Source organism: Euphorbia lathyris, chromosome 5 (genome assembly GCF_963576675.1).
Source record: "Euphorbia lathyris chromosome 5, ddEupLath1.1, whole genome shotgun sequence".
NCBI classification, from domain to species: domain Eukaryota; kingdom Viridiplantae; phylum Streptophyta; class Magnoliopsida; order Malpighiales; family Euphorbiaceae; genus Euphorbia; species Euphorbia lathyris.
In genome coordinates this window covers 93,474,990-93,487,835 of record NC_088914.1, presented here as the reverse complement: position 1 = coordinate 93,487,835, position 12,846 = coordinate 93,474,990, and the positions used below count along the sequence as shown (strand labels likewise).

The window sequence follows — 12,846 nt, the reverse complement described above, 5'->3', positions numbered from 1 at the left end:
TAAAAAAAGCAAACCACATACCTCTATTTGTAAACTTTTAAACCACAGATCTCTATTTGCAAATAAGGCAAACCACAAGTATTTTTTTTATACTTTGCCCATTAAAGTTTTAAATTGAACATTATCGACTAATATTTTTAACTTCAATAATTATTTCTAATAGTTATCAAACAGTTAGATCATTTAATAGTTTCAACACTTACAATATTCAATACTTAAAATTGGATATTTATTTTTTCAGAAATTAATTTTCAGTTTTATCAAACATCACCCAACATACATATCCTTGTTATTGTAACTTGCATTAAATTCATACACGCTTTTCTCTCTAGACCTAGCAGCTCCTTCCCCCTTCCTCCTTTTTCTTCCCCAAAACCTCCACCCCATTCTTCATCTACACAACTCCCTCCCTTCACTCTGGCCGAGCTCTCTTTCCCTCTCTCCTTCTCTTCATCAACCAACGTACAGATCCGCCTATTGGCCCCCATTTTCTTGCTATTTTGGTCTTCATTTTCATTCAGTTCGGGTTGCTAGCTACTATCTAGTGGAGGAGGAAGAAGAAAGCTTGTATTCCTTCTACCTCCCACAATTTTTCATTTTTTTCTAGTTGTTTCCCTTTTATTTTTGTCACTTTATTTTAGTTGGATACTATATATTTTATCGGATCTCTGAATCTGTTGGAATTCTGCTGGTTATAATATTTGCTTTTGTAACCCTTTCTGTTTTAACAATGGCAGAAACGGTAGATCTTATCTGCATATCACTGGATCTACAAGATTGCAAAAGAAATGACTTAGATCCGAAGATTCAAAATGGTTCAGATGATGAAGATTTGACTACAGTTGTTTCGCTGTGAATTTGGAGTTACGTTAAATATATGTTTCAACTATTGTTTATGTTAGATTTACCTTTAATGACTTTTGTTGTTGCTTTTTGTAGTCGTTTTCTTACTCTAGTGGATCATGTATTAGACTTAGCCTATATCTATATTTATTTCTTACTATTATCATGTTGTACTTCCAATCTTACCACTTAATAAAATATTAGCATTCTTATAAAAAAAAAACTTGCATTAAATTCTAATACATCATGGAAATAGTTTATATGTTAGAGACTTAACGGAGGTTGAATATTTTAAGGACTATGGTTGGTCGAAACCTATAAAATAAAAAAAATAAAAAATCACTCAAACATATAAGTCAATGATTTTGCCACCATTAACAATCGTCTTTCAAGATACAATAATTCTATTATGCAAACTTTAACCCATACAGAGGAATGAAAAGCTAATACCAAGAAGAATAAAAGCATAAATTTTAGTATGGTATTCGCATCGACTAGAACGTGCCCAAACTTCTATAACAATCGTCTCCCAAAGTACAATAATTATGTTTTGCGAACTCCAACCCGTGCAGAGGAATCAGAAGACAAGAATAACAACAAACAAAAAACAAAATTTTTTTAAAAAATATATAATGGAGAAGTGGGGTATCGATCCCCATACCTTTTGCATACTAAGCGAGCGCTCTACCATCTGAGCAACATCCCCTAATTGAAATAACCATGATTTTCTATTTATTTTTTTTGTCAGTTTATTTTAGATGGATACTATATATTTTATCGAATCTCTGAATCCGTTGGAACTCTGATGGTTATAATCTTTGCTTTTGTAACCCTTTTTTGTTTTAGCAATGACAGAAACGATACATCTTATCCGCAGATCACTGGATCTATGGGATTGCAAAAGAAAGAACTTAGGGGGCGTTTGGTTCACACGGAGTAAGGGAAAAGGAATCAAGAAAGAGAAACTAAAGGAAAGGAATAACCATTAATTCCCCTATGTGTTTGGATATGTTTAGGAAAGGGAATGAGGGCAAAGGGAATCCAATTCCCTAGAGGGCATGAGGTAAGGGCTTAACCTAAAGTGGGTAAAGGGAATGAGTTTTTTTTGTAAACAAACAAGAACAAAGGGAATGAAACTCTCCCATTCCCATTCCCATTCCTAAAGACCCCAAACCAAACGCCCCCTTATATCTGAAAGTTCAGAATGGTTTAAATGATAAAGATTTGACTATAGTTGCTTCCCTACGAATTTGGAGTTACGTTAAATATATGTTTCAATTGTTGTTTATGTTAGATTTACCTTTAATGGCTTTTTTTGTTGCTTTTTGTAGTCATTGGATCATGTATTAGGTTTAACCTATACCTACGTGAGGTTTTATTTCTTACTATTATCATATTGTACTTGCAATCTTATCACTTAATAAAATATTAACAATCCTATAAAAAAACTTAAATTCTAATAAATCATGAAAATAATTTATATGTTAGAGACTTAACGGAGGTTGAATATTTTAAGGACTACGGTTAGTCGAAACCTATAAAAGAAAAAAATAAAAAATCACTCAAACATTTAAGTCAATGCTTTTGCCACTATTAACAATCGTCTTTCAAGATACATCATTATATTATGCGAACTTTAACACGTACAGAGGAATGAAAGGTCAATACCAAGAAGAATAAAAGCATAAATTTCAGTATGGTATTCCCGTCGCCTAGAACGTGCCCAAACTACTATAACAATCGTCTCCCAAAATACAACAATTATGTTTTGCGAACTCCAACCCGTGCAGAGGAATCGGAAGGCAAGAATAACAAGAAAAAAAAACAAAAATTTTAAAAAATATATAATGGAGAAGTGGGTATCGATCCCCATACCTCTCGCATGCTAAGCGAGCGCTCTACCATCTGAGCTACATCCCCAAATTGAAATAACCAAGATTTTCTAGTTGTTTCGCTTTTATTTTTGTCAGTTTATTTTAGATGGATACTATATATTTTATTGAATCTCTGAATCCGTTGGAACTCTCTGCTGGTTATAGTCTTTGCTTTTGTAACCCTTTTTGTTTTAGCAATGACAGAAACAGTAGATCTTATCCGCATATCACTGGATCTACGGGATTGCAAAAGAAATGACTTAGATCCGAAAGTTCAGAATAGTTCAGATGATGAAGATTTAACTACAGTTGCTTCGTTACAACTTTGTCGGACACTAATTTAAATAACATCAAATTAAGAAAATCATTGCTTTTCATATATTTTGAGAACTACGTTTTATAAATTAGGGGTTTAAAATATATTTTTTAGGGTTTAAAATTTATGTATTGAGGGCTAAAATTTATAAATTAGGACATAAAATCATACTTTATTTATGATATATTGAAAATAATGACATATTGATAATTAAATTTTGTAATATGATTTAATTATAATTTTATAATCAGATATGATTTTCATGTAAATAGCCCAAAATAAAAAAATAAAAAATACTCAAACATTTAAGTCAATGATTTTGCCACCATTAACAATCGTCTTTCAAGATACAATACTATAATTATATTGTGCAAACTTTAACCCATGCAGAGAAATGAGAAGCCAATACAAAGAAGAATAAAAGCATAAATTTTAGTATGGTATTCGCGTCGCCTAGAACGTGCCCAAGCTACTATAACAATCGTCTTCCAAAATACAACAATTACGTTTTGCAAACTCTAACCCATGCAGAGGAATCAGAAGGCAAGAATAACAAGAAAAAAAAACAAAAATTTTAAATTTTAGTATGGTATTCGCGGCCTAGAATGGGCCCAAATTATTATAACAATTGTCTCCCAAAATACAACAATTATATTTTGCAAACTCCAACCCGTGTAGAGGAATCGTCAGGCAAGAATAACAAGAAAAAAACGAAAATCGTAAGGCAAGAATAACAAGAAAAAAAACAAAAATCTTAAAAAATATATAATGGAGAAGTGGGGTATCGATCCCCAAACCTCTCGCATGCTAAGTGTTGCCGCTCGTTTGCATAGTAAAATCGAGTCATAATTTGGTTCATTTTGTTGTCTTTATTATCAATTTAGTATTAATTTGTGTTAAAATTCATTTTAATTCACAATTTCACACACCGTCACGTAATTTTAATATTATTCATGAGTTTTTAATTAATTTTTACACCCTCACACACCCTCATGAGATTGACAATTTACCCAAGTGAGTTACAGGGTAAGAACGAGGGAACGTTACGTGAAAAGACAACAAAATGGTGGTTTTTGGACAGTCAGGGCCAAATGCAACAGATTCGTAAAAAAAGCGTTGCAACAGGCTGAGGAGAAGATACTGAACTATACTCAGAGACAGGTCTCGGCGAGACACACTTAGGTCTCGGCGAGACCTCCTGAAATTGGCCTAAAAATGCCAATTTCAGGGGCAGGTCTCGATGAGACATGTATAGGTCTCGGCGAAACCTGATTCCTCCCGCAACTTGCACCGGGCGGCTCCTCTTCTCAATGCAAGCCCATACCCCTCTTCCATTTGATTTCTCAAGACCATTAAATGCATTATTTCAGTAATTTAGAGGCTTTCAATCATCAAAATCAGAATTCTACCTTGATTGAAGCAAGATTTGGCCTATAAATAGAAGAGATTTGAAGAAGAAAGTTACACTTTTGATATACATTGTAGCCAAGCTTTGAGCAATTGTTTTTTCTTTGTTTTAGTTTGTTTTTCAATAGTTTCTAAGTTCAAACTTTGTTTCTATTTCATTTCCATTCAAGTTTGTAAGTTGATTTAAAGCTTTTAGTAAGAATTTCTTCATCCTTTTTTGTTCCATCTTTTATTTTCACTAAGTTTCACGTTGTTTCATTTTGTTTCAATTCATTTCAAGTATTACTTCCCCAATGACCAAGCACTAATTCTTCCCAACTAGGGATGAGGGGAATCCTGCTAATGTTTTGAGTCAAGGTTAGAAGTCTATTTAACTAAAGTACCCGAAAAGAAGTCGTGTTTAAGAACTAGGAACGTAAGTTTAACTCATATTTCGGTCAATCGCTTTTTACTCACCATAGTATCAAGAGATTGACAGAAAACTACGTTTTTAGACTCGATAGCAAGTCGATGTGGTTTCTAACACCTTAATGTTAGGATTTCTCATTTAACTTAAAGCTTCCTTGTCGTATTTAAGTAACCATTGGCCCGGTTAGGTAAATAGGAGTGAAGGAATAGAACAAGGTGATCTAAGATCTTAGCACCGAGTTTCTTTTAGAAATTACCATCTTAAAACCACGAGTTTTCCTTCAGTGTTTTATTTCGATAAGCTTTTATTTGACTCAAACTTGGTAAGTGAACCCGACTCCCTAGTGTTTTACAACATATTTTTAACAACAAAAGTTTTTATCGCTATTCCAAACCAACCTTTTCAAATTAATCGTTTAGACTTCAAACAACCCGTTTATAGCTAATGCTTGTTCAGAATCTCTGTGGGATCGATCTTTATATGTAAGTATACTGTATTACTTGGTACGATAGAGTGCACTTGCTCTAAAAAGCACGTATATGTTTTATACGCATCAAGCACTCTACGAATTTGGAGTTACGCTAAATATATATTTCAACTGTTGTTTATGTTAGATTTACCTTTAATGGCTTTTTTTTGTTACTTTTTTGTAGTCATTGGATCATGTATTAGGCTTAGCCTATACCTACGTGAGGTTTTATTTCTTACTATTATCATATTGTACTTGCAATCTTATCACTTAATAAAATATTAGCAATCCTATAAAAAACTTAAATTCTAATAAATCATGAAAATAATTTATATGTTAGAGACTTAACGGAGGTTGAAAATGGTAAGGACTACGGTTGGTCGAAACCTATAAAAGAAAAGAAATACAAAATCACTCAAACATTTAAGTCAATGATTTTGTCACTATTAACAATCGTCTTTCAAGATACATCATTATATTATACGAACTTTAACACTTACAGAGGAATGAAAGGCTAATACCAAGAAGAATAAAAGCATAAATTTCAGTATGGTATTCGCATAGCCTAGAACGTGCCCAAACTACTATAACAATCGTCTTAAAAAATATAACAATTACGTTTTGCGAACTCCAACCCGTGCAGTGGAATCGGAAGGCAAGAATAACAAGAAAAAAACAAAAATCTTAAAAAATATATAATGGAGAAGTGGGGTATCGATTCCCATACCTCTCCCATGCTAAGCGAGCGCTCTACCATCTGAGCTACATCCCCAAATTGAAATAACCAAGATTTTCTAGTTGTTTCGCTTTTATTTTTGTCAGTTTATTTTAGATGGATACTATATATTTTTATTGAATCTCTGAATCCATTGGAACTCTCTGCTGGTTATAGTCTTTGCTTTTGTAACTCTTTTTCTTTTAGCAATGGCAGAAACGGTAGATCTTATCCGCATACCACTAGATCTATATGATTGCAAAAGAAATGACTTAGATTCGAATGTTCAGAAAAGTTCAGATGATGAAGATTTGATTACAGTTGCTTCGTTACAACTTTGTCAAACACTAATTTAAATAATATCAAATTAAGAAAATCATTACTTTTCATATATTTTGAGAACTACGTTTTATAAATTAGTTCAAAATATATTTTTTAGGGTTTAAGATTTATGTATTGAGGGTTAAAATTTATAAATTAGGACATAAAAGCATACTTTATTTATGATATATTGAAAATAATGACATATTAATAATTAAATTTTGTAATATGATTTAATTGTAATTTTATAATCAGATATGATTTTCATGTAAATCCCAAAAATAAAAAAAATAAAAAAACTCAAACATTTAAGTAAATGATTTTGCCACCATTAACAATCGTCTTTCAAGATACAATACTGTAATTATATTGTGCGAACTTTAACCCATGCAGAGAAATGAGAAGCCAATACAAAGAAGAATAAAAGCATAAATTTCAGTATAGTATTCGTGTCGCCTAGAATGTGCCCAAACTACTATAACAACCGTCTCTCAAAATACAACAATTACGTTTTGCGAACTCTAACCCGTGCAGAGGAATCAGAAGGCAAGAATAACAAGAAAAAAAAAACAAAAATTTAAATTTTAGTATGGTATTCGCGGCCTAGAATGTACCCAAACTATTATAACAATCGTCTCCCAAAATACAACAATTATATTTTGCAAACTCCAACCCGTGCAGATGAATCGTAAGGCAATAATAACAAGAAAAAAAAACGAAAATCGTAAGGCAAGAATAACAAGAAAAAAAACGAAAATTTTAAAAAATATATAATGGAGATGTGGGGTATCGATCCCCATACCTCTCGCATGCTAAGCGAGCGCTCTACCATCTGAGCTACATCCCCAAATTGAAATATGCAAGATATATTCCCTTTATTATTAATGAAAGAACATGTTAGTTTTAAGTTCAAAATCTTTTCCTTTGTGGGATCTAGACTAAGGACCACTGAATTTTATTTATTTCCATATCACCATTCAATTTTAAAACATAACATAAAAACTACAATTTTATACTTTTTAACATTATGGTCACTAAATACTTTAACTAGCGTCTCAGAATGACCATTAACGACTTCAAAATTGAAATGTTCAAGAATTAAAGTTTTTTAAAACAACATTTATCACGAAACTATGTTTTTTAATTTTTCAAAATCACAATTTCTGAAAATTTCTCTGTCTAAAAATTCATTTTCTCTCTTAACTAAACAACACCTAAATGATTTTAAAAACAGTTTCCAACAAATTGACTAAAAAAGATTAGGGTAAATAATTTATTACCCCTCCACTTTTTACCTAACACGTTGTTTCGTCTCTCTATTTTGAAAAATACATTATAAGATCTTCATTTTTTTTTGTCATTGTTAACCATTTGGTTCTTCTGTTTATTTTTTTTAGATTTTTAACCGTTATATTTGACATAAATAGATTGACAGAAAATAACATGCCCCTTTTGTATTGTACTATGGTTGTTCTAAAAACTAAGATATATTTGGTTAAAAATCTAAAAAAATAGATAAAAGGACCAAAGAGTTAATATTGATAAAAAAAAACTTGTCTTCCTTCTTCCTCCTCTCACAGTTTTTCATTTTTTCTAGTTGTTTCTCTTTTATTTTTGTCAGTTTATTTTAGATGGATACTATATATTTTATCGAATCTCTGAATCCATTGGAACTCTGTTGGTTAATCTTTGCTTTTGTAACCCTTTTTTGTTTTAGCAAGGGCAGAAATAGTAGGTCTTATCCGCTGATCACTGGATCTATGAGATTGCAAAAGAAATGACTTAGATCTGAAGGTTCAGAATGGTTCACACGATGAAGATTTAACTACAGTTGTTTCGTTGCGAATTTGAAGTTACATTAAATATGTGTTTCAACTGTTGTTTATGTTAGATTTACCTTTAATGCCTTTTTTTTTGTAGTAGTAGTTGGATCATGTATTAGGCTTAGCCTATACCTATGTGAGGTGTTATTCCTTACTATTATCATGTTGTACTTACAATCTTATCACTTAATGAAATATTAGCATTCCTATAAAAAAACTTGCATTAAATTCTAATAAATCATGAAAATAATTTATATGTTAGAGACTTAACCAAGGTTGAATATTTTAAGGACTACGGTTGGTCGAAACCTATAAAAGAAAAAAAAAATCACTCAAACATTTAAATCAATGATTTTGCCACCATTAACAATCGTCTTTCAAGATACAATAATTATATTATGCAAACTCAAACCCGTGTAGAGGAATCGAAAGGCAAGAATAACAAGAACAAAAACAGAATTTTCGGTATGGTATTCGCGTCGCCTAGAACGTGCCTAAACTACTGTAAAAATTGTCTCGCAGGATACAACAATTAAGTTTTGCAAACTCTAACCCATGCAGAGGAACCAGAAGGCAAGAATAATAAGAAAAAAATCTTAAAAAATATGGTATTCGTGTTGTCTAGAACGTGCCCAAACTACTGTAAAAATCGTCTCACAGGATACAACAATTACGTTTTGCAAACTCTAACCCGTGCAGAGGAACCGAAAGGCAAGAATAATACCCGTGCAGAGGAACCGAAAGGCAAGAATAATAAAAAAAACAAAAATCTTAAAAATATATAATGGAGAAGTGGGGTATCGATCCAGAAGGCAAGAATAATAAGAAAAAAATCTTAAAAAATATGGTATTCGTGTTGTCTAGAACGTGCCCAAACTACTGTAAAAATCGTCTCACAGGATACAACAATTACGTTTTGCAAACTCTAACCCGTGCAGAGGAACCGAAAGGCAAGAATAATACCCGTGCAGAGGAACCGAAAGGCAAGAATAATAAAAAAAACAAAAATCTTAAAAATATATAATGGAGAAGTGGGGTATCGATCCCCATACCTCTCGCATGCTAAGCGAGCGCTCTACCATCTGAGCTACATCCCCTAATTGAAATAATCAAGATATATTTGCTTTATTAATGAAAGAACCTGTTAAGTTTTATTATCTGCCAAGTTCATAATCTTGTCCTTTGTGGGATGTAGACTACACCAAGGACCACTACATTTTATTTATTTTCAAAATCATTCTTAAATTTTAAAATATAACATAAAAACTAGGCTTAAACCATACGCAACCCCTTGAACTTGTCAATTTTGGTCATTTTTCCCCCTGAACTTACGGGACGACCTATTTGCTCCATCAACTATTTAAAAGTGGTATTAGCAACCCCCTATTTTCATTATAACGGAAACAAAATGAAATTCCAACATTAGTATAAGTGTTCATGGAAGTATTGGAACCAGCCTGCATATATGTAACTTCATTTGCAGCTTGTTTTAGTGGTGCATAATCATATATGCAATTTTTACAAGAGAACTTGTGTACTGTCTATACTAACCTCATTTGCAGCTTATTTTAGTAGTGCACAACCCTATTTATTATGACCTTTGTGCTTGTGATGAGAAATGTCATAATTGTTTCCGTTATAATAAAAACAGGGGGTTGCTAATACCACTTTTAAATAGTTGAAGGGGCAAATGGATCGTCCCGTAAGTTCGGGGGGCAAAATGACTAAAAGTGACAAGTTCAAGGGGCTGCGTATGGTTTAGGCCTAAAAACTATCCAATTTTACACTTTCTAACATTATGGTCACTAAATTTTAACTAACACCTTAAAATGACCATTAACAACTTCAAAATGAAAATATTTTAAGAATTAAAATTATTTAGAACGACATTTATCACGAAACTACAATTTTTATTTTTCAAAATTACAAATCTGAAGATTTCTCTCTCTAAAAATTAACTTTCTCTCTTAACTAAACAACACCTAAATGATTTCAAAACGAAAATTTTGAAAAATTAAAGTTGTTTAAAATATTATTAATTTTTAGAATTTTTTATTTTAAACTCATCAACTATTATTTTGAGCTGTTTTGAAGTTTAATGTATATAATGTCATAAAATGTAAATTTGAATGACTTTTATGTTACATTTTGAAGTTTAATAATCATACAGTGGAAATGGGTAAATCCAGTAGCCATGAGTGTAATTTAACTTAATCAATAAGGTTAGGTAACAAATAACAGTTTCCAGTAAATTGACTAAAAAAAATTATGAGCAAAGAGTCAATTAGTTTATATAATTAATTTTTTTTTATAGAAATTGGGACGAGACAGAACTTGTGCGGGGTGAGCACCCATGGCCCAAGAACTGTCAAACCCGCTAGTTTATATAATTAATTTGATCTAAAATAAGTTTTAGATATGGGATAAGGTGTAAAAATACCCCTAACATTTATAGGCATGAGTACTTTTATCCTTAACGTCTAAAATGGTACAATTTTACCCCTAACATTGACAGTCAAGAGTAATTTTACTCATAAAATTGCCAAATTAGATCCATTTTATACATTATTATAAAACACAGATATTTTGTTTTTATTCTACACTAATTGCATGTAAGTTGATTCTAAAAAAAGATTTCATATTTTTTTATAATTTAATAATAGAATTGAAGATTAATATTTTTAAATTCGATTTGAAATATACAATTTTTTAAAAAAAATTCACGTTTAATCATATGTTTGTGATCTGTTACTAATGAGTGATAAAATGACGCACATGTTAATTTTAGATGACAAGATTCATGACCGAGAAAACAATTTGATGAATAATTTTTTCAATTGACCCAACATATCAATGTTAGGGTAAAATTGCTTTTGGTTACTAACGTTAAAAATAAAATTGCATCATTTTAAACGTTAGGATAAAATTGTCAACAAATTAATATTTTTAGTCATTAATCAAAGATGACATATGTCAACATATGATTGGTGGGTTTTTTCGTCATGTCATTTGAGTTGATTTAATAAAAAATATTAAATTGAAATACCAATTTGATATCTAAAATTTATATTGGGGGATATGAGTAAAATATAACCCTATAATTATTGAAATAGATAAAAAAAATAACACAAATGTGAACACCAATCTAATATTAGGGTTAAATGCATCATTGATTATTCAACTGCTATTCTCTTAAAATGATCGCTCAATTTCAATTTGTCTTAATAAAATCATTAAATTAAGTTACCCTGAGAACTTCAAGAGTAAAAGAATACCAAGAAAATACGTGATTGCCACATCAGCAGTAGTCAATTTACTAACCGAAATGACATGTGGCTGCCATCTAGCTGACACATATTATTTTGTTTAGCTAAGTGGCTAACATGTATCGTTTAGGTGACAGTAACATATCATTTCGGTTAGTAGTAGAAGTGTGGCAGCCACGCCATTTTTCCGGTTTTTTGTACTCTTGAAATCACCGATATGACTTTATTGAGATACAGTTCAAAATTGAATGATTTTATTAAGAAAAATTGAAATTGAGTGAATATTTTAAGACAATTATTAAAGTTCAATGACCAATACTGTATTTAACTCGTATGTTTGGTGAAACGTTCGACGTATGACAAAATTTTAGACTTTACTAATGGATAAAGGCAATATTTTTATTAATAACGAATGAACAAGCCGTTTCTCATCTTCTATTAGTGAGGCACCAAATCACACGTCTTGTTAATGAGGCAAATCAAATGACGAATATGACCCTATAATTTTTGGGCTGATTTGGTACCTCATTAACGAAATAGAAGAAACAATCAAAATATAGATTAACCGGCCAAAGAAATAGGTTAACTGAATTAAATAGACTGATTAATGGTTTTTTTATTAATGGACTAGTTAACCGACCATGTGTACCCCTAGTACAAACTTTAACCCATGCAGTTTGTGTTTAAAAAGTATAGTGGAGAAGTGGGGTATCGATCCCCATACCTCTCGCATGCTAAGCGAGCGCTTTACCATCTGAGCTACATCCCCTAATTAAATACCTAACATATATTTGCTTTATTAATAAAAGAACATGTAAGTTTTATCATCTGCCAAGTTCAAAAATTTTCCTTTGTGGGATCCAGACTACACCAAGGACCACTAAATTTTATTTATTTTCATAATATAATATGACTATTAAATTTTAAAATATACCGTACTACTCAATTTTACACTTTCTAACATTATGGTTACTAAACTTTAACTAACGTTTCAAAATAACCATTAATGACTTTAAAATGGAAATATTCAAGAATTAAAGTTTAGATAAAAAATAACACAAATGTAATATTAGGGATTAATGCATCTTGGTCATTAAATTGATAAATTTGTTCACGTAATTTCAAATTGTCTCAATAAAATCATTTAATTAAATTACTTTGACGATTTCAAGAGCAAAAGAACGGCAAAAAAAAAAGACATGGGTCCCACATCAGCCTTAGTCAACTTCCATTGATGACAGAAATAACATTTCTCTACCACCTAGCTGATTGAAACAACACGTGCCAGCTAGACAACAAGCATATATCGTTTTGATCAGCTAGATGGTAGCCATATGTCGTTTTAATTAGCGGTGAAAGTTGAGTACTGCTGATGTGAAAGCCACATCATATTTCTGGTGTCA

The 12,846-nt window shown here is 31.3% G+C and overlaps 2 non-coding genes across 2 annotated transcripts; both read right to left on the bottom strand.

Annotated features, from left to right (window-relative positions):
• Positions 1–7,128: 7,128 nt before the first annotated feature.
• On the bottom strand, positions 7,129–7,201 carry TRNAA-AGC (transfer RNA alanine (anticodon AGC)). Its single transcript has one exon. It is a non-coding gene; the product is annotated as a tRNA-Ala (tRNA).
• Positions 7,202–9,201: 2,000 nt separating this feature from the next.
• TRNAA-AGC (transfer RNA alanine (anticodon AGC)) lies at positions 9,202–9,274 on the bottom strand. The gene has a single exon. It is a non-coding gene; the product is annotated as a tRNA-Ala (tRNA).
• Positions 9,275–12,846: the final 3,572 nt, after the last annotated feature.